Genomic DNA, 24,347 nt, shown 5'->3' with positions numbered 1-24,347 from the left:
ACTCCTCAGGCACTATAGCAGCCTTAACAGGGAGTCACAGACAGACCCTTTGGGTACTCTGATCTCTCTTGCCACCCAAGTAAGCCTGTCTTTATGACAGATGATTCCTTACACCAAAAATCACAACAGTATTCAAGTTACTCCTAGTCCCAAAGGACCATTCAATTGTACCTTAGATCTCACACCAAAGACAACACTTTTAGCCAGTCCTATAATAAACTATCTAAAGATTTATTAAGTAGGAAAAGGAAATGAGAATTATTTACAAGGTTAAAGCAGGTAAACATATATACATGAATTCCAATCTTAAGTTTCAATAAGTAATAGAAGCTTCTATGATAAGCAAGTTCTATATGTCCTTTAGTGCTAACCCAGGGGGATCTTTTGGTTATGCTTAGTAATCTTTGCCCCTCAGAGTCCAAGCAGCATAAAATTACAGTTCCTCCTTGTGAAGGGTTTTTATTCCTTCCCCTGTTCTGTTTCAAGTTGCAAACTCAGCTAATGGGAGGAATTCACTTGCACCTTTCCTCTTCCTGAGGTGTGGGGGAAAGCAAGCAACAAACTCTTTTGTCCTCTGATGTTCCACAATAGTTTTTCTGGTGTTGATGGGCCTTCTTTGTCAGGCAGGAGTCAGACATAACACCTGTTGGAGACTCGTATTTTATACTAGATAATGCTTCGCTCCTAGCTGGTGATTTACACAGTTACAGAGGCTTGCAGTGCAAACACTCACATATTACCTGTATACAGATGTTATAGGTGAGATTAATGCAAGCAGCAATTTACAAGCATTCCATGAAGTCTGTATCCTAAGCACATTTTTTATCATTCTAATCCCCGTTTTAACAGTGAACCAGGCTGATTCCAGCTCTGTGTTTGTCAGTATCCAAGTGAGGCACGGGGACCTCGGTATAGGCTGGCACCTGGTTTGCCAGCATCACAGTGCCTCAGACATGTGACTGCACACCAGACTCTAACACTTCTGCCTAGTGTGTCCCCCACTTTCATGTAACTAATTCTCTTTCCCTGGCTAAGGTGAGGGGTGTGCTACAGGGCTTTTCAGTGCAGGCTCCCCACAGTCTGGCTGCTAGGTGTGCCTTCTCTCTTAGATGGCTGCATTTGCAACAGCTTCTGTTGGCTGCTCCCTCTTCCGCCCCATGCACTTGGGTAGTGGTCTTCTCTCTAAAAGTGTCCACTCTTCTACATGCTGTGCCCGGCACCTCTGAAGGTCAGCACTGTGCTTAGTGTGGTGCTTGACCCATCAGCAGCACCTATGGCAGGTGCCACTGGGTGTCTTTCTTTAGGTAGTATCCAATATTGGACTGGTTCCCTATTCCAGGGTTCCCCTCCACATTGCAGGTCTTGTCCCTCTGGCATGTGGCTCCTTAGAAACTGGAGAGAATAATGCTGAAAGGAAAGAAGAGAGAATGGATAAGAGTCACTGTAATGTCTCTTGTAACTTGCCTCAGAGAGTCCACTTCAGATGCGGATGCCACCAGAACGTGCTCCCCTTTGGGGATCTGAGCATACACACCCACCCGCCAACAGAAAGGCAAACGGTGAATAACCTGGTGCACAATCCACGCCGCCACTGAAGTTCAACATTCTGGGCCAGCCCTTGGTGTCAATCCCAAGACCAGCACAGATGGAGGATTGCCGGTTCTAACATCTGATTCCTTGCCTTGACTCTGGGCCCTAAAAAGCCATTGCCTTTGGCCCCGTCTCCATTAGTACAACTCTATCATCCTGCAAGGGGCGGAGTGCCTCCTTCTTCCACTGGAGTGGGATGATCATCGAGGCCCTGTGTACCTGCCTCTGCAGCCAGGATTATTCTGATGTGCCGCACTCAAGCATTTCTAAGAATGAATTCTAAGTGCCTGAATCACTACCGGACTGAGCCAGGGAGTCCTTCTCTACTGGCTCCCTCTCTATGATAGAAGCCCCATTTTCTGTTGCCTCGAACAGATCATGGCACGGAGGGCTTGTGGTCTGTCACAGTTGAGCTGCAGCAACATGAAAGGAAGGCTCTGCCATGCCTATTTGTGAGGAGCATGCCGCACCCTGTTCATTTTGTGAGTGTTTTGTTGTGTTGTTTATTTATCCGTTGCGTTAAGGAGAGGTTCAGAAAAGGGATACAGCAAGCTCTGCATATTGCATCACAAGCCTGATCATCAGGCACATTAAAATTCCAAGACAGCTCCTGACAAAGTCTCTCTGTGCTGTGAAAGGTGGCTTGGAAATGCTGGGGAGCTGTGACAGGCAGGCGCACAGGCAGACAAAGAACTCACTGTGTCAGTCTCTGTCTGCTCCAGGAGGAGAAAAAACACACGCTCCTCCACACCGATGCACATCCCACTAACCGTCATACGCACACATGCAGGCCTTTGCACGCGCACACCCGCACAACATCATGAAAAGAGTTTGCTAACACAGCCTGGAAATGTAAGGCCCAGGGAGAAACGGAGAACAGACACACACAGCAATAAACATTGTCATGCAAGTGTGCATGCACACACAACTTGGAGCCCAGCCTGCTTTCTTTTCATGAGAAGGAGCACAGCCAATGACCACTGAAAAACAAATTCCTCTCCAGCCATGTGTAGGAGAGCAGTGTGTATGTTCTAAGAATGATTCTCTGTCTGGCTTTACCACTAGGAATGAATCAAAGCCCGCTGCACTCCTGTGGGGTAGGTTGTCTAATCACCATTTTACCAATGGGGAAGCTGAGGCCTTAGGGCCCCGTCGAAGGTCACCTAGTGAGTCAAGTGCAGAATCAGGAATGGAACCCCAGTGTCCTCATTCTAACCAGTGAATGGGCTTCCTCTCGAGTGACTGTCTGACTCAAAGTTAGGGGTCTGTGTGTGTGCGGGAGGGAGGGATCTAAGGGAACAGGCCATCGAGCTAATGCAAAGCCAAATGCTGATATTCCCTTCTATTCCTACAGGGCCCTTCATCCCAGACACCTATGTCAGCAGGTGAAATACAGAGATCTCTTGCCCTACTGCTCTGTGGGGGGAGGAAGCAGCTATCCTGCACCAATGAGCCGCAAACGGGCAGGGTTCTTTTAGGAGGGCAGGGGAAGTCTCCAATTCAGGCTCTGGGGGATTTTGTGGTAGGAAAAGAGAGCTCAGTAGAACAGGAACTTGATCATTTCTCCATAATTTTGTGGAGCTGGTGGATCAACATTTGCCTGTATAATGGGGCTGCGTGCTGTGTGTCCCTATAATGGGGCTGCATGCTGCCCCCTCTCAGGGCTATATAGTCCTCAAAGGCCTACTTTTTTCCCTTCTGAAGCCTAAAGAAGCTGCAGTTATGGTGTTTCACCAGTAGGTGCCGCTGTGGCAAAGCTGTAAAAAGCAGGTCAGGCCTGTTCTGACCTGTTTGGCTGCTGCTAACGTTGCAGGTGTGTCTTGTACGTTTTATTTATTTCTGTTTTTCTTATTTTTGTCTGAAATCCTCCCAAACAGTAAAAGCTGGTCTGAATATTCAACCGTTCTCCGAGACTAGACTGTGCATGCGGTGGGGTTGGCACGTCACGCAAGAGCAAGTGGGGACTTGAGCCTGGACAGACAAGGGGATGGCAGGGCGCGCGTGGGAGAGGGAATCGCACATGCTTCCCCGACCACATACCTTCCAGCACAGGGCTCAGAGAATCCAAGCTAGCAGCTGCTTCTTCCCTCCTGCCCCCAAAGCAAATGGATTCGAGTGCTCTAGACTGGGGTCTGTGTGCCCTGGTAATTGAAAGGCAGGTAGATGCCCTTCAGCAAATGTGTCCCCTACCAGAGATCCCAGCCACCCAGTCGCTGGCTACCCTGCAAGAGGGGCAAGGATGAAAGGCTAACATGCTGATGATGCTTAGCTCTGGGTCTCCTTTCCTTTGGTGCTGGTGCTGTTTCCTTGCTCTCCTAATGTCTGGCACAGGGTGGGTGGGTCCTGGTGAAGGCCTGCAGGTTTAGATGCCATCAAGAGAAGGCGGAGGTGTTGCTGATTGCCACGGGGAGGCATTCAGAGGGCCTGGCAAAGTCTGTATCTGCTCTCTTGGTCGAGGGGGGGCTGTAGTCCAGGATCTCACCCACAGCTGCGATGGCTAGAAATTCCCCCATCCACTGATGACTGGCCAAGAGAGCCTCCCTTCCTCTTGAAAGCAGGCCTTAGCCCCGTCACTCACCTCTTGTGCTACAGCGTACTCCATCCATCCTCAAAGGCCACTCAGAAGCCTTTTGAGCAGGGAAGACTGGTGCGAGCAAAGGATCAGGCAGATGCTAACGTGCATGGGTCTTTTGTAAATACCTACATAGTGCAGAGACTGGAGACCAGCTCATGTCTATCTGCCTATTGAATTCCGTGGTGAGTAGCTCTGGTTGACAATGCCCTTAAGTAGACTTGTCCCCTCTGCCTTGCCTGCTGCGTTTCGCTTTGTGTCTTCTTAAGGATGCTATTCATGAAAGATGAGGCTGGAACCAACAGGCCCCAAGTACAGCCGTCAGTGCCTGTGGACAGGACTGGATTTAGGGACAAGTGACCGTCTGGGGTGCTAGTGTGTGTGTGTGTGTGTGTGGAGGTGTGCTGGGCTTAGGGTGCTGTTTTTGTTGTTAGCGACAAAAGGGAAAATAGAATGTTTGAAGTAAATGTTTCGGGTATTCTGTATGTGGATTCATTTCTCACTAAGAGAATTTAAAAGTTTCTATAAGCATAGAGGAAGCTAATTTTTTTTATTTGCTTATATACGGCATGAATAAATACAGATTTACAGATCCTAGTGTGCAAATTTATCGTCTTATAGGACAGGGATAAATCATGCATGCAAATCGTGCGCCAAAGTCATGAAATGAGCTACAAATGCAATAAAAAATAAGATATCCAAAAGTTTAATACCTGCGGCACCATTTGGTCTAGGGCCAGCCCTGCCTCTGGATCCCTGAGAGATGGGGAATCTCGGGGATCTGCTAGGGGGCCAGGGCCATCCACAGAGAAGCTAATGGTGCTGCATAGTGCACTTGTCTGATGAGGCTTTGATGGGATTCAGGGTAGGGTGGGATTCTGCTGTGAAGGTGAGCAATTCCCCTGTACGCTAGGTAGCATGCCAGGGAATAAACCTTTCCTTCCTACCCTCCCCCAAGTAGTGACTTCAGGATTTGGCCCAGATGACATTTTGCTTTCCCACTGTGTAAACTGGATGTCGCTCTAATTGTTAGTTTGGAAAAATTGGCGATTCCTGGTATTTGCAGAGTAAAATTGATCCCTTCCAAGTCTGCCGGAGTCCTCATAGAGGAGAGGCTGTGGTCTGGAGATCGACGCTGTTGCCGGCCCAGGTTCCATGGCCCGGTCTAATGTTCAGGCAGTCTGACCCATCTCCAGCACTCCCTGCTGTCTTCATGGCTCAGCTCCATCCCCAGCAAACGGCTCGTTATCTCTCTCGGCTAGATCCTGCTCACTCTGTGTGTGCAGCAGGGGTGGCAGGCCCGTCGCTGGGAGCAGAATTGGTCTCCCCGCTCTCGGTGTCGCTTTGTCTCTACGCGCTGGGGAGGGGAGGACACCAACTCGGCCCACTCTTGTATCCCTGAGGCATTTTTCCCCTCCCATATTGTCTGTCTCTTCCTGTCCACTCAGCCTCCTATTTACCTGCCAGACCCTCAGAACAAACGCCAAAGGAGGCTGTCAGCTCCTAAAAGAGTCACAAAGCCGAGACTCTGCTCTCCAGCTCAGTAGAGCTGCACTTCTGCCCTTTCCTCAGTGCCACACCAAGCCACAGCAACGCTGCCTCGCCTGCAGTGCTGAAGAGAAACTACCACATCTCCTCCCGTCTGCACATCCCTCCGGTTCTCGCCCCCTACCCTACGTCAAACCGACAGCAGTCAGACCGCACCCAGATCATCCCCCCACTTCACCTCTTCTGCAAAACTCAGGCCACTAAAAGCCCCGTTCCAGAGAGATGCTCGCTACGTCCACTCCCTGATTCTGTGCACACCCATGTACGTAGCTCTATTCAACTCAGATGAGGAAAGTTGCACCCAGGTTGGAAGGATCAGGCCCTAAATCTGGGATCCTTTGGGATGACAAACATTCTAAAACTGTAGGGCAACAGGATTATTTTGAAACCCCTCAGTACTGAGTTCTTGGCAGGCTGCGATAAAGGAGGAAGATTTTCGTCTTTCCTTGCTAATAAAGTCTGGCTGGAATGACACAGTATAATCAGTGTTTACCTGGGAGTTTACATACAGTTTATTGTAATTATAGTTTCAATTCCTGCTTTTGCTTTTTTTTTTTTTTTTAAACCTCTATTTTTCAATCAGTAAAAGTAAATACTATTTTCAGCCCAATGTAATTCTTCCACTCCCGTGGCCACACACAGCAAGGAGAGAGATTCCATTTGTGCGCTGTGCAATTGAGCATAGACAGGCGCCCGATGACTGCAGGGTGTTAGCAAAGTGAGAGCAGCTTCAGCAAGCCGAGGGCCTGATTCTCCCCTCGCGTGTCTCAGGGTAAATCGTGAGGGGCTGCACTGGAAGCAGTGAGGCTACCGGTGTAAGTGAAATCAGCATCCGGCTCAGAAACTCCTTTCCCGTCACGCCTGCTTCTTTTAAAAAACACTGGGTTTTTTAATCGGAGACATTGGGGACCAGAGAAAAGATTATGAGGTCTCTGAGAGACTCTTTCCTGGATGGTAAAGGATTGTGCCTTACTGTATGTTAACGTGGGACCAAAAAACGGGGTTGTGGTTCAAAAGACTGAATTTTTCCTTCTCCTAAAGATGCATTTTATTTGGAATAAAGGGTCTTCAGCCTGTCATCCCTTCTCCCCACTGGAGCTCTGTGTCACACACATCCTGATTAAACCAGTACATACGCCATCAGTCATTTTTATAGGACAAACCGTGCCCGTTAATTCACACTGACCCAGATGCATATCCGAAATGTTGGGGTCACTTTTAAGCCAAACTTGGCTACTAAACTGACATGCTGAATTTCCTGTTTTATATCTTCTTCGTAGTGCACAGATCCTTCCAAAGGGGATGGGAACTGACCTGAGGATGAAACTGATTGGCATGCCACAGGGAGGTACAAAACACGTTCATGCCTGAAACACAAAGAATAACATTTGGAGGTTTTGTGGGTAGCCCAGGGCAAGGGAGGGAGGTACGAAAGGCAAACTCTTCTTCCTTGCAGGCCTTAAAAGCCTTCCTCCACTCCACAGAAATACTATCTATCTGAGGGTTTTCTATATTGCTGATCACCATAGTATCTAAGTACTAAACATTAACTATTCAGGCAAAGATTCACGAAAACCAAAACCATTACCAAAAACAACCCTGTACAGCAATGCTTTACTCAGCTCAGTGCTGCTTCCCTTCCCCAGCCTTTGCTATATATTGCCTGTTTAGGATCTCAATCCCCCACCCATTACTTCTGTGAGTACACATTGTGTGTGTGAGTAGTCTCATGGACTTCAACGAGGAAACTCGTCCAAAACGGGGCTTGTGGAATTCGTCTGTAGCAAGTAAGTTGTTGTCCTCAGACCTTTGGTTGCTCACTGTCAGTGCTATCGGAATCATAAATCTGTAGTTATACTTCTACATTTTTGGCTGTTTTTCACTATACCAAAAGGAAGGCAACTTTCCTAGCAGGTGAAAATTGGCAAAATTTTGCCAGGGCCGAAATATCTGAAAAAATACATGATTTATTCTGAGTTTAAAACCAAAACCAAAAAAACCCCAAATAACCCTGCCACTAAAAATGGTGTATGTCAGGGAGGAAAAAAAAATATACCCCTTGCCTAAACTTGCGAATTCTTGTGACAAATCTTAGAGCAAAACCAAATCAGGTTGTTCTCAGTTATAGCCGGTAATATCGCACCTTTCCAATGTTCCTCATTTCAAAAGACAGCAGTTGTTTTAGTCCCAGAATTTCCTGTGTTCCACACAGATTTGATGCCCCCGATTCTTATTGTTGAAAATGTATTTACATCAGAATCAAAGAATCATGACGTGGAGTTCAGAGAGGAGAGTAACTTACACTAAAGGCTCTCCGAGCTTTTTAAGTTTCCTGCATGAATAATGTTTTGTGTGTGCGTCTCTTATTTGGGTCTTTTTCACTCATTGTGTTCCATATGTGGGCTTTCGCCAGGCTGAAAGGTATGGACGATATAGTCCTGAAATTTTCAGTACAGAAGAAAACAGGAAGAGGAGGCTATCAATGATAGATGGTCCTTTTCACAACGTCTTCTGACTCCATATAGATTTCTGACCATACCAAGGAAGAAGAAAATTGTAGCTCCTCTCTTTAAGCATTTTAAAAATATGCTATTTCCTTTTTTTTTCTTTTCTTGGACAACAAAGCTTTTCTTATTGTCCTTGTGTATCTTAACAGACCCTCTCAAAAGAGCCTATCCAACTCAGCGTGTTTCCCCCTTTTTAAGAATTAGATGTTTAAAACAATCACACAAAATATTTATCATTTGAAACAAAGACATTCGATTTTTTTTTTCAGTTTGGTTTAAATTCTGTTTTCCAGGCTTTTATCTTTTCACTCCAAATTTCAGTGACAATAATCAGATTTTGATTGACATTAAAATTATTTATTGTCACACTGTAGCTGTTTAATAAATCATGTCTGCTTTTTAGTTGTATAAATGCTCCATCGTTAGCTACCTTGTTGCTTATTTCAAGGAAAAGAGTCATTTCTGAAGGCCAACTTCAACACGCTTAGTATGAAACAGGACTGTCTTTTGTGCAGAGAGAGGGCTGAGAGCTAGTTGCATATTTGTACCGATTTACACAAATTGACAAGACCTGGTTTGTTTTAAAATTTACCCGATCTTATTTGATGGCATGTAAAGTACTCGCGAGCTGCCTGCAAGAGAGAGAGGGTTAGTCTCTATTCAGACATCAGAGAACCGCTTGCTTGCCAGAATTATTATTTTATTTTTTTACATCAGAAAAGCAGTTTGGGTTAACTTTGTTTCATCATTCAGGCAAAACCCACTCCTTGAATGGGGCAGAATGGGGGAATGCCTCAAATGTGAATCACAAAGTCTGGAGAGGTTAATTTGAGGGAATTTTTTTATTTTATTTTATTTTCCTTGCATTAAATTTGAATTTTTTTTTTTAATTTTGCTCCTTATTTATCTCAGACTCCTGGAAAATGAAAGAAATATTGACTCATTTTACTGAGCTTTAAAAAACACCTTACCCCTCAAAATAAATGTTAAACTGGCCAGAGTGGATTTCCAAATCTCTTACAGCTCTGTGTGTGTGTGTGTGTGTGTGTGTGTTCTAGTCATTTTCTGATTGGAATACAGTTTCATCCGAGTCCTTACTCCTTTGGAGCTGGGTTTGGAAGCAATGCGTTATTTAGTGACATGGGGCTGTGGCCAAAATTCTGAAGAGCTCAGCACCCTCAGCTAGGCCCCAATTTTTCCAAAGAGCTCTGCTCTGATTTAGGCACCAAAATAATTGGCCTGTTCAGGTGCTGAGCCCTTTTGAAAAATGTGTCTCAATGAGAGCTGCTGAGTGCTGGGGCACGGTGTCTCATTATGGACCTGATCCAAAGTCTTTTCAAGTCAATAGACAGACTCCCATTGACCTCAATGGACCTTCCATCAGGCCCTGTGAGCACAAGTGAAGAGAATTCGTACCGAACCGAGAGATGAGGCTGCTACAGGCATGGTACTGGGCCGTGCACTGTTTACGGGGGGCCAGTGCTGCTCACGCTCAAAGAAGGGCTGATCTTGCTTCTGTTGAAGTCAGTGGTTTAAGTGAGGGTAGAATTTGGCCTGTGCTGCTCAAACCCAGGGAAGAGTGATTTCTTCTGGAGGATCTGAACTCTCCAGATAATGGTCCGTTTCTTGGTACCGTTTTGCTTATTTTACAAATGCTAAAGCCATACGTGTAGCTCTGGCATGTTGAAGCTAGAGAGAAAATGCTCCACAGCATGGCTCTGCTGTCACGTCACCTGGGCTGTGCTCAAGGGGGTTGTACATTGCTATGGGGAGCAGGATTGGGCCCCTCAGCTCTGCCATTCTGCCCTCCCTATATGCATGAAGTGTCTGGTACGTACAACAAGAGTGGAATATTGGCATGGATAATGGAGCTAGACAGCACAATGGGCCCTCTGTGCAGCCGGCCCCCTCTCTTCCTTAGAACAGGAAGGCTTGAGGAAAGGACAAAGTAAAATAAAACCAATGTACTGTACCTGCTCCCCACCCTCTGGGGCAGGAGGCATTTCAGGCTACTTCCCCAACTCTTGCACCACAAGGTCAGCCATGATTTTGTCTTGGAAGGTGGAATTTCACTATATTGTCGGCAAAGAAAATGCACTTCCCCACGGGAGAAATAAATTTGCAAGCCTACCTCAGACTTGTGGCTATTTCATTGAGAGTTTGCTCTGCTCAAACTATGCCAGCATTAGAAACCCATACGTGAGTTATCTGGGCCAACACACCATTCCCAGCCTGGCCCTAGGTAAGTAGGCATTTGGGCCATGGCAAGAAAGCATCTTTGCCCCTCCCATAAGATAGCTGTCTGATTCCCATGGTTTGGCTCTGATGCACAATCCAAAGAGACACCTGACTTAGAGTGGACAGTATCCACTAGAGCTTAGGACACTCTGAGCAGCAAATAATTTGTCTGAACATAGTGCTTTTTTCCCTTATTTACAAACCACCTGCAAACAGATGTCTTCTGACTATCATTATATGTCCTTGTTCAGACTTGTTTCAGCTACTGGCATGGACCATCTGCAGCTATCTGATGTTATCTAGGGCATATGAGCTTGTTTCAGGTTCCAGAATTGGAGGTCTGGAACTTTATGCATCAGGCAAGCATTTCCAGCATGCAGAGCAAATAGGCCCTAGTGACGCATGGTTCCCTTTGTTCATGGTTAGAGGTGTTGCACAGACAGCAGCTGTTCCCCGACATTTGTGTGAACAAAGATCCATTTGCACGGGTGTTCAGAGACAAAAGTGAAAAACACGTGTGAATGTGGACGAGACGGAAGAGCGATTGAGAGTTGATGCAACGTGTCTGAATAATTCCCCCTGCTATTCACCCAGCTCTAGTACCCACCACCCGAGGCCTCCTGGGCTAGAAAGAGCTACAATTCCCTCCTTGAAAAATCCATCCCTTGCCATCCTAGATAAGATGATCTGCTGCTTCTCCGAGTGTCAGGCAGCAGCAAAGGCTGTGGCGGCAGGATTTGTTTACAGGCAGCACTTGTATTAAAATGGTTCATTATTTTCCTGACTGGCAGGTTTCCAGAGTCCGTGCTGGTTAATAATTGCAGCCAATTAAATGTTCCCAAAATATGCATCAGGAGGGGGAAAAAGAATTTCTTACAAGGCATCACCAGGCTTGAGTCAGGTAGCTAATGACTCTGGGCCTGGCTTATGCTGGGTCAGGTAAGAAGGAACGGACAGGGGTTCTGGCCCCTGCTCCAAGCCCTATGTGCTGCTTTGGCAGGGTACAGGAGCTGTAAACAGCCAGCATGGGGCAGGGGGAGAATGCCCCTGAAGCAGGCCCTGTCTTGCCCCTCTCCCACACGCACCATTGCAAGCCCTGGTGTAGAGTGCGTGCCGGGGATGGGAGGGGGTGGTACAATAGCACACACTGTCGTGTGGATTCTGGCTTGTGTCTCAATCCGTAGGCAGCACTAGGGAAACTGCGACAATCTCCCCACACTGCCTCAATTACAGCAGGGCCATTTAAGCCCTTGCAGCAATCCACGATCGGGAGGCTGCAAAGGTGGCTTAAAGCTACCTTAGCCCTGCGTAGCACCGAATTTGATCCAGAGGCTTGGGGCTTGTCTCCACTGGTTTTGCCTGGTGTAGCTTCCCTAGCATGAACCCCTACTGATGTGCTGCACTGGTCCAAAAAGAATGAGTTGCATTTGTGTGTTTTATCCCAATCTCAACCCCATGTGAGGGAAATCAGAGGCAGAGGGGCAGAAAGGCAGCTTTGCAGGGAGTGTGGGCTCAGGATTTACCCTTTGAAAATATGGGCCTATTGTAGAAGTGGGTGGAGTCCTATGGGAATCCAGATCTGCAAGACTGACCCATTTGAAAGCTGTGGATAAATATTGTGTGTGTCGGGGGGAATCTTGACTCTCTCTGTCTGCTCCACCGAAATCTCCCCAGAAAATAATGACGATTATGAATTATACCAGCAATGATTTTTAGGAGTCAATTTTTGCTGACTGTTGTTTTTTATTCCCTGTAGTATGATGTGTCCCTCCAATACTCCAGTCCTGGGCTTCCCACACCCCAACCCCTACCCGCAGCTGCCCCTGAAATTCCAGTCCTGGGTCTAACCTGAGTAGAAAACACTTCACTGTGCCAAAATTAAATCAGACTCCGTGGTGGGTCAAAAAAAAATTATTTTATTTTATTTTTTTTATTTTTTTATCCATTAGGCTGATATCCCCAGCCCCAAGCTCATTTCACATGTGGCCTCAGGTACTTTGTTAGGCCATACACCATTTATTTACAATACCTTGAAAACCAGCCAAAGGGAATGAATAAAGATGCACGTTTGTACGGTTCTTTGAAGATGTAAAGCTCCATAGAAACAGTAAGTGTTAATGCTTAGTGTTGGGCTATTGGAGAGTTTTATAGCTAGAGAGAGAGAGAGGATGAAATCCCTGTAAGAAGAGGGGGGTGGGAGGCTGGGGGTATCTGCCTCTGCTGATGGGGAAATGCTGCCTTTTGGAAAGGCAAATAAGCGCAGTCTAGGTTAGGTCTTCTGTCGAGAGAATAATTGTGCTTCTAAAGTGCCTGATCCGCAGAGCAGTGCTGCTTTGAAATAGAAATAAATACATAAATAAATCAGGGACCTTGCACTGATGAAGGCGAGTGCTTCCCTTGCTTTCTCATTCCCCGTTGGGGCCTGGTTCCCAGAGCCAATTACATATTTAAAAAGCTGCTCTCTGAAAAGGACTCCAACTCTCAAATAAAGTTTCTTTTGTGGTTGCCTAATGAACTGTGAGGGCTGGGGCAGTTTACAGCTTGCTGACTGGTTTTCAATTGCTCCGGCTCCTGCTTGTAACATCTTTATGGAGTGACCACAATGACAGTGACCTCGCAGCCGCTGGGCGCGGGGTCACAGTGTGACCGGGTGGCGGCTGGTCAAGGGCTCATTGTGTGAGGGGTGAGCTGCCCAGCCCGCCTCCCTTGTCGTCTGCCCCTCCTAGTCCTGCCCGACTGGTCAGCTCCTGAAAGGGACCCCTGTTGCTTTGTCATGCAGCGGCTAAGTGGACTCTCATTCAGGCTGAGGCAGAGCCGTAACCCTAGAGTGTGTCTCCACCAAGGGCCAACAATCCCTCTGGGTCGGAAAGCACCCAGGAGAGAGAAGTGGCCTTTTCTATCCCCTCCACCCTCTCCTCAAACCTGGGGAGAAGCTGAAGGAATCCAGCCCCCCACTTAGCTCTTGTGCTGCTGTGTGGTGATGTTGTTCGCTGAGTCTCAGGCTAACTGCTCCTTGGTGCTCCAGGTCTGGGTCTGGCTCGCCATCCGTGCAGCTCTCTTCCCATTGGGCTCATCATGAAAAGCCACCCTGTGCACTACTTGTAACCCTGACCTGCCTATTGCAGCTTCAGTACTGGCAAAACTGGGAGCTGCTACATGCAAGGCACTGCCCCCACCACAGGCACAACCATGTGTGTGTAACCGGTCTAGCACACTCTCACCTGACTTGGTTACACCACCCACAGCAGCTTCCCTCAGAACCCAGCTGTGTTTTGTGTGTCTCTGCCAAGGGTTTCTGCCTGCCTGTGTGTATCTGTGTTCTGGGGAAATCTGGGCAGCTCTCCCATATTTATAGACTGCCATAAATGTTGAGGACACTGTATACACAAATAAAAGCCACCAGGCCCTGCCCCAAAGACCTTATAACTTAAGGGTCTGATTAGGCAAGCAATGCCATCGAAATCAATGGGTATCTCATGCAAAAGAACTCTTTGTGTGAGTAGAGCATAGCAGGATCAGACCCAAAGGCAGGGCATGTCTGGATCGGTGACAGATAAACACAGGGCAGGGAGGGGATTTGGAGGACAAAGAGTAACGGTGCTTAGAAGCCATGCTAGCTTTAACTGTTGGTGCCTGTATCAGAGAGATTCAGAGTATTTTTCCCTTAAATAATCACAACATTTTACCACATTGATGTCTTACTGACAGATTTCCAAATGGAACTCACAACCAAGGAAAAAAGGGTTCAGATGTTAAGGGCCATATTTGTAACTTACTGGATAGACAGATGCTTATGCATGCCTCATATCCTACATTCATTTCAACATCCCCTCTCTGTAAATTTGGATTATTAGCAGTGGAAATTATTTTGATCAGGTTTTGGGTGCAGGGAGAAATGGATGATTGTTGACATTTATCAATTAAAATTGGATCCTTCCAAGCCCAGGACTCTTCTTAGGTTTAAAGAATATGTAATCACACACACACACACACACACACACTCTCTCTCTCTCTCTCTCTCTCTCTCTCTCTCTCTCTGATAATGAGAGGAAAACAAACCAGTAACCCTACATTCTAGGGCTAAATCTAAATCTCATGAAAAACTAGAAATGGATATCCAATCCACAAATGACACAAGCCATTATCTGCGCCAATAGAATTTCACTCTCTCTGTCTATAACACAGTGGAATGTTAAGAATTGTGCAGTCTGGATCAATGTTTACTGATGTCTACTTGCCTATAGATAAATATGCCCAGCTGGGGGGGGTTGGTGTGTGTGTGTGTGTGTATTTAGATACACATATAGATACACAGAGACCCAGTGTCAAATTTTATGTAGGATTTTAAACATCATATTAGTTTTACAGCTGGCTAAATTATTCAACACAAATAATTTATTTGATGCAGTTTTGCTATTTTTCATTTAATAAATTAATTGTGAATTTGTCACTGTTATCTGACCATCTCTACTAGTTTTACAGAGTACTAGGGAACAACAAAGGGAACAAACTTGCCCTGGCAGGGAGATGACCTAATAAAATCTATGAATAGTTTAATAGATTTTAGATTTCAGCCCATGTGTTGTAAATGTCTGTACAACACAAAAACAAAGTAAAGATCTATAGGAAATTGAGGTGATTTGCCAGAGCTGCATGGGGATCGAGGACTGAAAAAGTAGGAAGATTGTGAGTGAGGATCGAGGGCCATTGACAGAGCTGTGTATGGCAAACCCAGTACTAGAATAGCAGTGGATTCTGTGGACCAGGATTGACGTGCATTTGCAGACTTGTATGTATGTGGACGGGATGATGCACTGCAGGACTGAAATAGCAGGGGGTGCTGCAGGCCCAGATTGGAGGGCATTGGCATTGCTGTGAGAGAAGCTCACACATTGCCTCTCAGCTCTAGCCAGTACTATCAGCCATCACTTTCTTGAGCAGGAAACAGCAAGAGTCCATGGACTGGCGCTAAACTCAGCAATGAAAGCATTGACCCTCAGGGCTCTTCGGACCACAGCTTCGTTCTCTCCATTGGAAACGCAACTCTGGGGCTCAAGATAGAGTTTAGGAGATTTCAGCCCTGCTTTAGTTCCCATCCTCTGGGAATTGCCTGGCCTTTCTATTTCCACAGGAGCCTGGGTGGGATGGACGTATGTGGGACATATGTGTTACTTTTTTCAGAGTAGCAGCCATGTTGGTCTGTATCCGCAAAAAGAACAGGAGTACTTGTGGCACCTTAGAGACTAACAAATTTATTAGAGCATAAGCTTTTGTGGACTACAGCCCACTGAGGCACACAGGACAGAATGTCCTGTGTGCCTCAGTAACTCCTCTGTGTCTCTTAGCCCAGGGTGCCACAGCTCCCTAGGTAAGTAAGCCAATATGACAGCTCTGGGATAGGTATCCCTGGGTAATAAAACTTTCCTGGGGGGCTGGAATCACTAGCGCTAATCCACCTGCAGGAACCTTCCTGATATGGCTGGTAACTTCTGGGCAACCTTGCCTCCCCTTGTGTCAGTTAGATTCAGGATTCACAATTTGTTTGACCACTCTGTTTTATCAGCACAGCGCTCTGCTAATACATTCAGATAATGTGAGCACCATGCAAGACCCACACTACCTTATTTTATACAGATAAAAAGGGCGCGAACTTAACAAGAGGACAAAGAAAGCAGAACTGACAAGTTTACCTGAGGCTAGACATACATATTCATTTTTCTTACTAACTTTTACAGATCTTAGGCTAATGTTCCCCCATTAGCTTAAGTGGACTCATTGTTTATGCCTTAATGTTCCTTTTCCTGACACCTGTATTTCAACATTCCTTATTTCTGCTTAAAGGTACATACAGCATTTCTTTAATCCATTCTATTTTTACAATATAATTCATTCTACTTTCACACTTGTAATGTCCCCTCCCCTACTGGGGCTGGTGGTGGTGGGGGGAACCCAATCACCAGAGTTCCACCTGAGCCAGTGAATGGCAGGAGGGAAAGCCCCTGGTGTCTCTGTGTGAGGGAGGAGAGACTGGGGACAGCACCCTCAGACCAGGGCTATAGACCACTGTACCTTTAGTCCTTCAGAACTTCAGTTCAGCTTGCTGTGGCCTGGAATGTACAATATACACTTTGGGGCAGGCACCCCCTTTTTATGCTGTGTTTGTACACCACCGATCACAATGGGGTCCTGCTCTGTTGTGGAGCTCCTGGGAACTCCCCCATACAAATAATACTATATAAAGACAGAGTGATGGCAGAGGAGGAAATCCAGTCAATCCATTCAGCACCCAAAGGGTTGTTTATTCACTGGGCTTGCAAAATCCCCTCTTCCCCATCTCCCTCTCTCCCCCCCCTTCCTTCCCTTTTCTGCCATCTCTTTCTTCTTCCCTCGCTCTGAACAGTCTAAACCAGAAGGGGCAGAGCCCCAGCCGGTGGGTCAGATCTCACCCGCTCAACGTCCCAAGAGGCCCCACCTGATCAGCTGCTGGGGTATCCGTTGGGGAAATCAAAATGATGGTGCTTCTCTGAGCACCTCCCCTGGAGCACAGAAAGGGAGGGAGTGCATTGTGCCTCATTATTACTTCTGAGTTCCTCGCACTAGTGCCCGGTAAATGGCTGAATTTCCTCCGAGAAAGGGATATTCCATCCGTCAAGTTGTCCTTTGCTGTCAGGAGAAGAATTACAGCTGGAGCTGCTCTTGGGGAAGCGTGGGGGAGGAACACAGAGTGGGGGGAGCTTGGAGCAGGTAGGAGTTGGAGTGAGACCACATCCTACTCCAGCACAGGGCTGGGCAGACCAGCTTCCGGAACACTACAGTGATGGTTCCACCATTAATTGATCGGTGACTGGATGACAGTTAATTAAGTAGAAAATAAAGGGGCTCTGCCCAGCCTGGTGTTATCAGGCAGCGATGTTAAAATTTCTGGATTAAAACAATGAAAAAAGCCACAACTGTTGGACTAAAATAGCGCCAGGCATCTCCTAAGCCTCCGCCTCAGAGCCCAGGGACAGAAATGCTACATGCCATAAAATCATGAGCCCAGGGTCCCTTTAACCAAACGGAAGGTGGATTTTCTGGCTCTAAGGCCCTAGGTAAATGATACCATCACACAGCAGCTGTAAGGGTGAGGTGGGAGCCAAAGGGACAGGCCTGTTCCTCTTCAGTCACAGACTGGGGCCTGAAAGGAATGGAGCTACTTTTTACTAGTCATTTGGGGTCTGTCCAATTTAGGAAGCCCAATTTCAGACAATGGGACAGGGTGGGTTTTCAGAAAGTGCTGGACTTTCAAGGTGGGCACCTCAAAAAAGGAGGGACCCAGAGTCAGTAATCACTTGTGGAGGGCTTTGTTTTTCTTTGGTTAAAGAGACCATTTTTCTGGCAGAGAGGTGGTTTGGGGAGAGTCCCTTTGCCATCCACTCAGAGCAGCCCAGTCACTCGATACACAGGAGATTTGCATGCTCATATGAGCATGCGTTCACATGTGCACACGCATGCACACACGTACCTGTGTATGTTGCACACAGGCACTTTCACATGCACACAAAATACCCTTGTTTACACTCCCATAGATACTCGTGCACATTCTTCTGGCCAAAGGAAGCGTTTTCTAGTCATGAAGGCCCAGTCTCTGCCTCAACAGCCACGTGTTCTACTAAGTCCAGCACTGCTATGAATTCAGTGTGTGGCCATGAGTAAGCCCCTTTCCCTTTAGGTGTCCCATGAATAAAATAGGGATAATGCTGCCCTACCCTACAGGATTGATGCATAGGTGTTTGTAAAGGCTTGGAGAGCCTCAGATGGAAAGGGCTAGGTAAGGACAAACAGTGATTGTTATTCATGCCAGGGAACAGCCCTCTCGTGTGTATGCTCACTCTTGTTGACAAGATCCAACACACCTACTCCCGGCCAAACAGATATATTCAGATGCACTGGCTCACAGAAGCCATGACATGCTTTCCTACCTGACCAGGTGGGTCCTGATCCTGCTTCCACTAGAAAGAAAATACACCAGGGGTGTATTGGATCCGGAGAGAGCAGCAACCTGCCCCAGTCTGGTGGAAGTCTGACCCCCAGCCCAAGCTCTGCCATACCACAAAGTTAAAAGGAAGCCTTGCCCCGTCACAGCCTCAGCTGAGCCAATCAGAGATCTCAGCAGCAAATTGCTCTCATGCCTCACTTTGCAGCAACCTGCATGGATCCAGAGGGAGACAAACCCCAGATTTGAGGCAGGGTGAGACAACACTACTGTTATCCTCACACTGTGGGCTCCCAAGGCATCAGTACTGTCCTCTGTGGGAGGCTGGCTGGCCTTCAAATACTAATGCTTGGCTTCCAAGGGGCGGTACAGAAGTACCAGGGGCAAAGCCCTGCTTTCAGATCTGCCGGGCAGATATTCTGCTTTGCATACAAGACGGGTGGGAAAGTATGTACCGCTTCTTAACAGAGACCTCGTCTTCTGGACATCTTCCCTCCCATTTACAATCCCATAGCCACTCTGACAGCTGCAGCAATCGCTCACGTGGGAAGGTAACATAGGGAGATATTTGGGCGGTTTTAGCTTTGTTAGTGTGAGACGTGTTTCGTCCTTTTGAAGGGGGAAAAAGTGAATCCCACTGTCTGCTTTGGCTCTTCGTTTCCTCTCCTGTCCCATCTGCTCCGTTTCTCACATCTGGAAACATGGAGGGGGTGGTAGGCCTTGTGGGGCAGGGACGGTCTTTGTTATAGGGTGGCACAATGCCAGCTGCAGTGGGGCCCTGGCCTTTAGGTGCTAGTACAATACAATACTCATTAGTGATCAGCATCACGTGCCCAGCCAACTTTCTGCGGGCCACCAGAAAATGCTGCACAGTTCATCATGGCCCATGAATCCCAGCATGGTAGGGAGTTCCCTTACACACCTCTCCATGCACCCCCAAACACGCACGCTTGTTTGCTCCAACTCGAACCTTTGGGCTGCCCTGGTTAGGCAGGCAGGTGCCTGCCCCTTGCTGCCTCTCCCACATTGGAGAATGTTGCGCTCGCATTGTCCCATCCTAGAAATGCTTCCCTGCCACACCGCCCGTTCACAACAGCCGCTGTGCAGCAGCAGCATCAATGACCCAGGTCCAGTCTGAAGGACCCAAAGCCAAACCTGGCCTGAGCTGGCTGGACCTGAGGAATGTTCTTTCCTTTCGTTTCTACTTTCCCTCTTTCTTTCAGCACCCCCATGAAATGCCGGGATTTCAGGCTGGTGTGTTCACCACCGGGTGGCTAACCAAGTGAGGGGGAGAAAGGAGACTGTTTATAAAAATGTGCCAGGAATTGTCTTGATTTAAAAAAAAAATGGTTTTTTTTTGTTAACACTATTCCTAATGAGGCGTCCTTCCGGTCCTTAAGTGTTGCCAAGGCGATGACCCCAGCCAGACATCTTTAATTAACTTAGAATAGATCTCTTGAAATGAGTTCCTCTGGTAAATTGCTCACCAAGCCTCTTGGGCACGAAGCAGTGTTTGCCAAGCCCACTCACTCCAGCATTCGTTTACTGTTATTTTAAAAGGTGACCGGAGATGGCTGGCTACCTCCTCTCCATCTTCTCCATCCTCTGTGCTCTCGCAGGTGCTACAGCGCCTGAAAAATAGGCCATTAGGCCTCTGGCATGGGAAGTTGGTGAGCTTTGTGCAGTGATCTCCCTGGTGCAGCAGTGCCTGAAAAATGGGCCCTTTTTTTTTTTGCTGGTTTTGTGCAGAGAGGATTGTGATAATTGAGGAAAATATGGGTGAGACTCAGACATTCAAAGCCCTGGAGAATACTGTGGGGATCCATCTGGGAATATGACCAAATGGGGCTTTCCCATCTCCAGCATCCATGCTTCATTTGTAATATCTGTTTCTCCAGAAAGAGGGAGGCTGGCTTTGCAGCAGCAAGCAGGAAGGTCCATTCTGGACCCATTCTGCTCTGACGCTCGCACTGGGTAGCGTGAGGGTGACACCAGCCGATGTGGTAAGAGGCACTCCACAGCTGGGCTATTCTCCAAATAAGCAGGGAGAAAATCACATTTCCTGTATGATAGATAATGCCGGTCAAGAGAATGCCAGGACAATTCTGGAAAATGCCATAATTGTCTTAATCTGATCGTGGATAAAAGATAATGATGCTAACAATATTTAAACGTAATTATAGTTTCCTGCTGCTATTGGTCTCTCTGAATGCTCTCCATTCAAAGGGCTTTTGTTTATGAGAAGCCTCGATCTAATTCAGGATGCTCTACGACTGGTGCGTATTGTATCTTTATTACAGTTTCCACCTGCATCTTCATCAAATCAATAGGGATGGGAGCTCTGCAGTGAGGCCCTGTCCTCCCAGATTAGGGGATGCCAGTGCTAACATCAAAGCAGGTAAACACTTTGGTGTCTGGGATGGCACCTTATGTGCTTTGGGGTTTTTTTGTGTTAAGATGAATGACCATGTGGTGCTTTGCCACCCCTCCAGCTTTCCCACTTTTGGATTGCCTGGTTTTTGCATTCTCCCTCTTGCAATTTGATGTGTGTTTTGCAAAACTTTCCAAGAATGCAAAAGGTGACTAGAGGAGAATAAAACTAACCATAATTTGTATTGCTGCAACACCTATAGATCAGGGCCTCATTTTCCTAGACACTGTACAAGCACATAATCAGAGACAGTCCCTGCCCTGAAGAGCTTACAGTCCACATAGACAAGACAAGGGATAAAGGATTCTTTCCCCCACTTTACAGAGGCAGAGAGAGATTAAGTGACTTGCTCAAGCTCATATAGTTGGGCAGAGGCAGGAATAGACCTCACAGTCTCCTGAGTCCTAATCCAGTGCCCTAGTCCATGCTGCTTTCTCGAATAGCAGAGAAATGACTACTCAGGATGAGGGACAGCTGCATGTATCCACAAAGGAATGAAGTAAATGACAAGAGCAAAGGGAGGAACTGGTCCACATGAGCAGGTTGTAAACATCGGGCTCAGTTTCCAGATATAAGGTCCTTACTAAGATGTGACTCCTCCACTGGAGGCTTGGGTCAGCCCTTAGGAACAGAGTGTGGTCATTTATGTGCTTAAAAGCTGATCTGCGTTTCCCCATGTGACATTCCCGACTCCTGTTAAGGTTCCCAGCCAAATTCTTCACTGACCAAAGTGGGTGAAACCCAATTAACTTCAGTGGCATTGTACCCATTTACACTACCCTCCCCGGAGGTTTGGAAATTGTGTTTCCTTTCTCTCCAGATGTGTTGAGGGATATTAAGTATGCTGGACCAAATTCTCTTGTTTAAACCACTGCAACAATATTAATGTCAGTGAAGTAGCATGGGTGCAAGTGAGGGTAGGTTTTGAGGCGGTAGGTCATGCTCTTGCTCCATGGACACTTACTCAATAGATATCTTAAGGCTTATTGGCCTTGGCTCTCTTGCAAGGGGGTTATTTGCACATTGATACCATTTCTCCAATGATTTAGGCCCAGGCAGGATAGTTTTTGCGTCATCCCACAATCGGATCTTGTCTTTCCATCTTTCTTACCCTCATATACCCATATGACCTATGTGCTGTACCTCAGCGTGATAATATGGACAGAATGTAATGCTACATCTCCACCCCTTTGTGGCTCCACAGCTAAAGAAGAACTAGTAGTAATTATTCATCATCCCCGCACCTAGACCCATGGAATTTTCCATACTCACTGCCTGCACAGCATTAAGGAGGGTGGGCTCAGGTCACACTGAAATGGGAATTCAAATATGCCACTAGGGATTAGCTGTTTGACCATAGAATTGGACACCAGACAACTCAGAGCTCAAAGTGCCATTTGCCTGATATCCTGGCACGAAACACAGTCTCCCCAGGGGAATTGCACAGTAGGGGCCAGTATTTGGAAGGGGGCGGCTGAGTCTCATTCCCAAATCCCATTGAGTTAAACAACAGTAAGGAGGGATTCAGGCTTTGGCCCACTCATGGAACAGGAGTAGGAAACACACACGCACTTCCAGGGTGGCATCCCCTGCCACTGCCATTTCTGATACTGCCCCGCCCCAAAACCTGCTGGCAGTGCCATTGGCCACTGAGGAAATGAGACTGGGTACCCCTCAGGAACCAAAGCTATTAAATACTTCTCAGGGGAGGTGCCAGGGGAGGATCCCTAGAAATGAAGCCCCTCTATCAGCTGAGCAGGGACTGCAAACTCTGCCCCCTGTGCCCCGCCACCAGGACCTCACCCCCATGAGGAAGAGTCCCACTCCATGAGGGAGACAGGAGTGGAATCCTTGGCCTTTTGCCTCTCTGCTTCTGACTCAGAGCTAAGTCCTGCCTGGAGCTAGGAATTATGGCTTCATCCCCAACACCAGCACATCGCTACCCAGGATCAATCTGGAGCCTGGCCACCTCCACTGAATTCCTTAGAGCCATTCCGCCAGCTGCCCCTCCCCCAGCTCCATCACTCCCGTTTTTTCAGGTGCGCCCTGCCAGCCACCTCCTGGCACCTCTGCTCCCCCACAGGAGAATGCACCAGCATGATGCTAGCTCTGTAGGCCAATATACTTGAGCACATATAAAGTTACTGGCCCTTCTCTCGGCCCTGCCATCTGAAGATCGCAAAGTGCCAGGTGGACATTCATACCAGGAGCCCCACCGCGCCCTGCGGGGCTGGTGAGTGTCACTCTGACATGCCAGGCCCACGTGGCGGACTGCGTGTGTGTAAAACAGAACATAGGCCAAAGCCAACCAGAGAATGTCTTGCCTACAGAGAAGGAAAGAAAGGGCAGCCCTGCTGTCTTGTGCTCAGTCTTTCTGGCCAGATGGAATTCAGTGTCAGATCAAACATAGGACGAGTGGCTGCCAGAAGGAGAATGGAGAGCTCAGTGGAGAGGCTATGTTGGCAAATGTAGCCAGTGACAGAACTGTCCTGGGGCCAAATGATTTGCCTTCAAGTGAACGAGGGGGTGTCAGGGCCAGTGGGGGAAAAGCCTCTCTCCTTCCACTCCACCTAGTTAGTTTGCCAGGGGGCTACTCGCTAAAGCTAGGGGAGTCACAGTCCTTCTGCCCTTCTGGTTCCTAGTGGGTGATTAGAGCCTTCCCACCCTGTCTGCTTCCCCAGGCCAAGCACCTGCTCCTTGTACCCAGAGAGCTGACCAGATTTCCCTTCAGAGGGTCCTACAATAAATATTTGTGGTGCCATCACTGTTTACATTTAAAATAAACAACATTTCAGTCAGCTGGAGTGGGGCTTTAAGCAGGACCCAATGGCGCAGATCTTCCCCCGTTTTCCGCAGCATAACATGAATATCCCTGGCTTTCCCCACTGCAAACAGCGGCTCCACCACTTGTATCTTCTCCATAAGCCACAGGTGTTCCCACCGCTCCTAAACACACGGAGCCAAAGCAAGACCAGAATGGCTCCAGCGCACAAGTTCGGTAGACCGGATTGAGCCACTCGGTTCTCCAGTATCAGAGGGGGAGCCGTGTTAGTCTGGATCTGTAAAAGCAGCAGTGAGTCCTGTGGCACCTTATAGCCTAACAGACATATAGGAGCATGAGCTTTCCTGGGTGAATACCAAACCCTTTAAAGCGGAAACAAACCAAACAAAGAAGCAGCCGCCTGATCAGGTATAATCCCGATCCTTGAGAGAAGCGAACAGGAATCAAGTATCTGCTCGGGTTCTTTCGAGCTCCTTTTAAATGCAAAGAAAGCCTCGCCCTTCTTCAGACATACTTCTCCGCTGTCTCACCGGGTTTCCTCCCACCCAAAGCGATGCTGACCAAGTTTTGAACATATGAAATGAGTGTCTGGAAACTGACCTTAACTTTCTCACGGCTGGAGGAAAGAGAGTCTCTATATAGCATTTGGGTTCCGGTGTTTCTTGCCATTTCAGCACCAAATTATAGGACAGCGACCTTTTCAC

The 24,347-nt window shown here is 47.5% G+C and overlaps 1 long non-coding RNA gene across 1 annotated transcript in view; it reads right to left on the bottom strand.

Moving 5' to 3' along the window:
• Window positions 1–210: 210 nt before the first annotated feature.
• Window positions 211–24,347, bottom strand: part of LOC128844601 (uncharacterized) — a 76,366-nt gene continuing 52,229 nt past the window's right edge. Inside the window, exon 2 of the long non-coding RNA XR_008446508.1 lies at window positions 211–1,407. This is a non-coding gene — a long non-coding RNA (uncharacterized LOC128844601). The remainder of the gene's footprint in view (window positions 1,408–24,347) is intronic.

This window comes from Malaclemys terrapin, chromosome 10 (assembly GCF_027887155.1).
Source record: "Malaclemys terrapin pileata isolate rMalTer1 chromosome 10, rMalTer1.hap1, whole genome shotgun sequence".
NCBI classification, from domain to species: Eukaryota; Metazoa; Chordata; order Testudines; family Emydidae; genus Malaclemys; species Malaclemys terrapin.
Note: the sequence above shows the minus strand (reverse complement) of the source record. Positions and strands in the feature narration are given on the sequence as shown.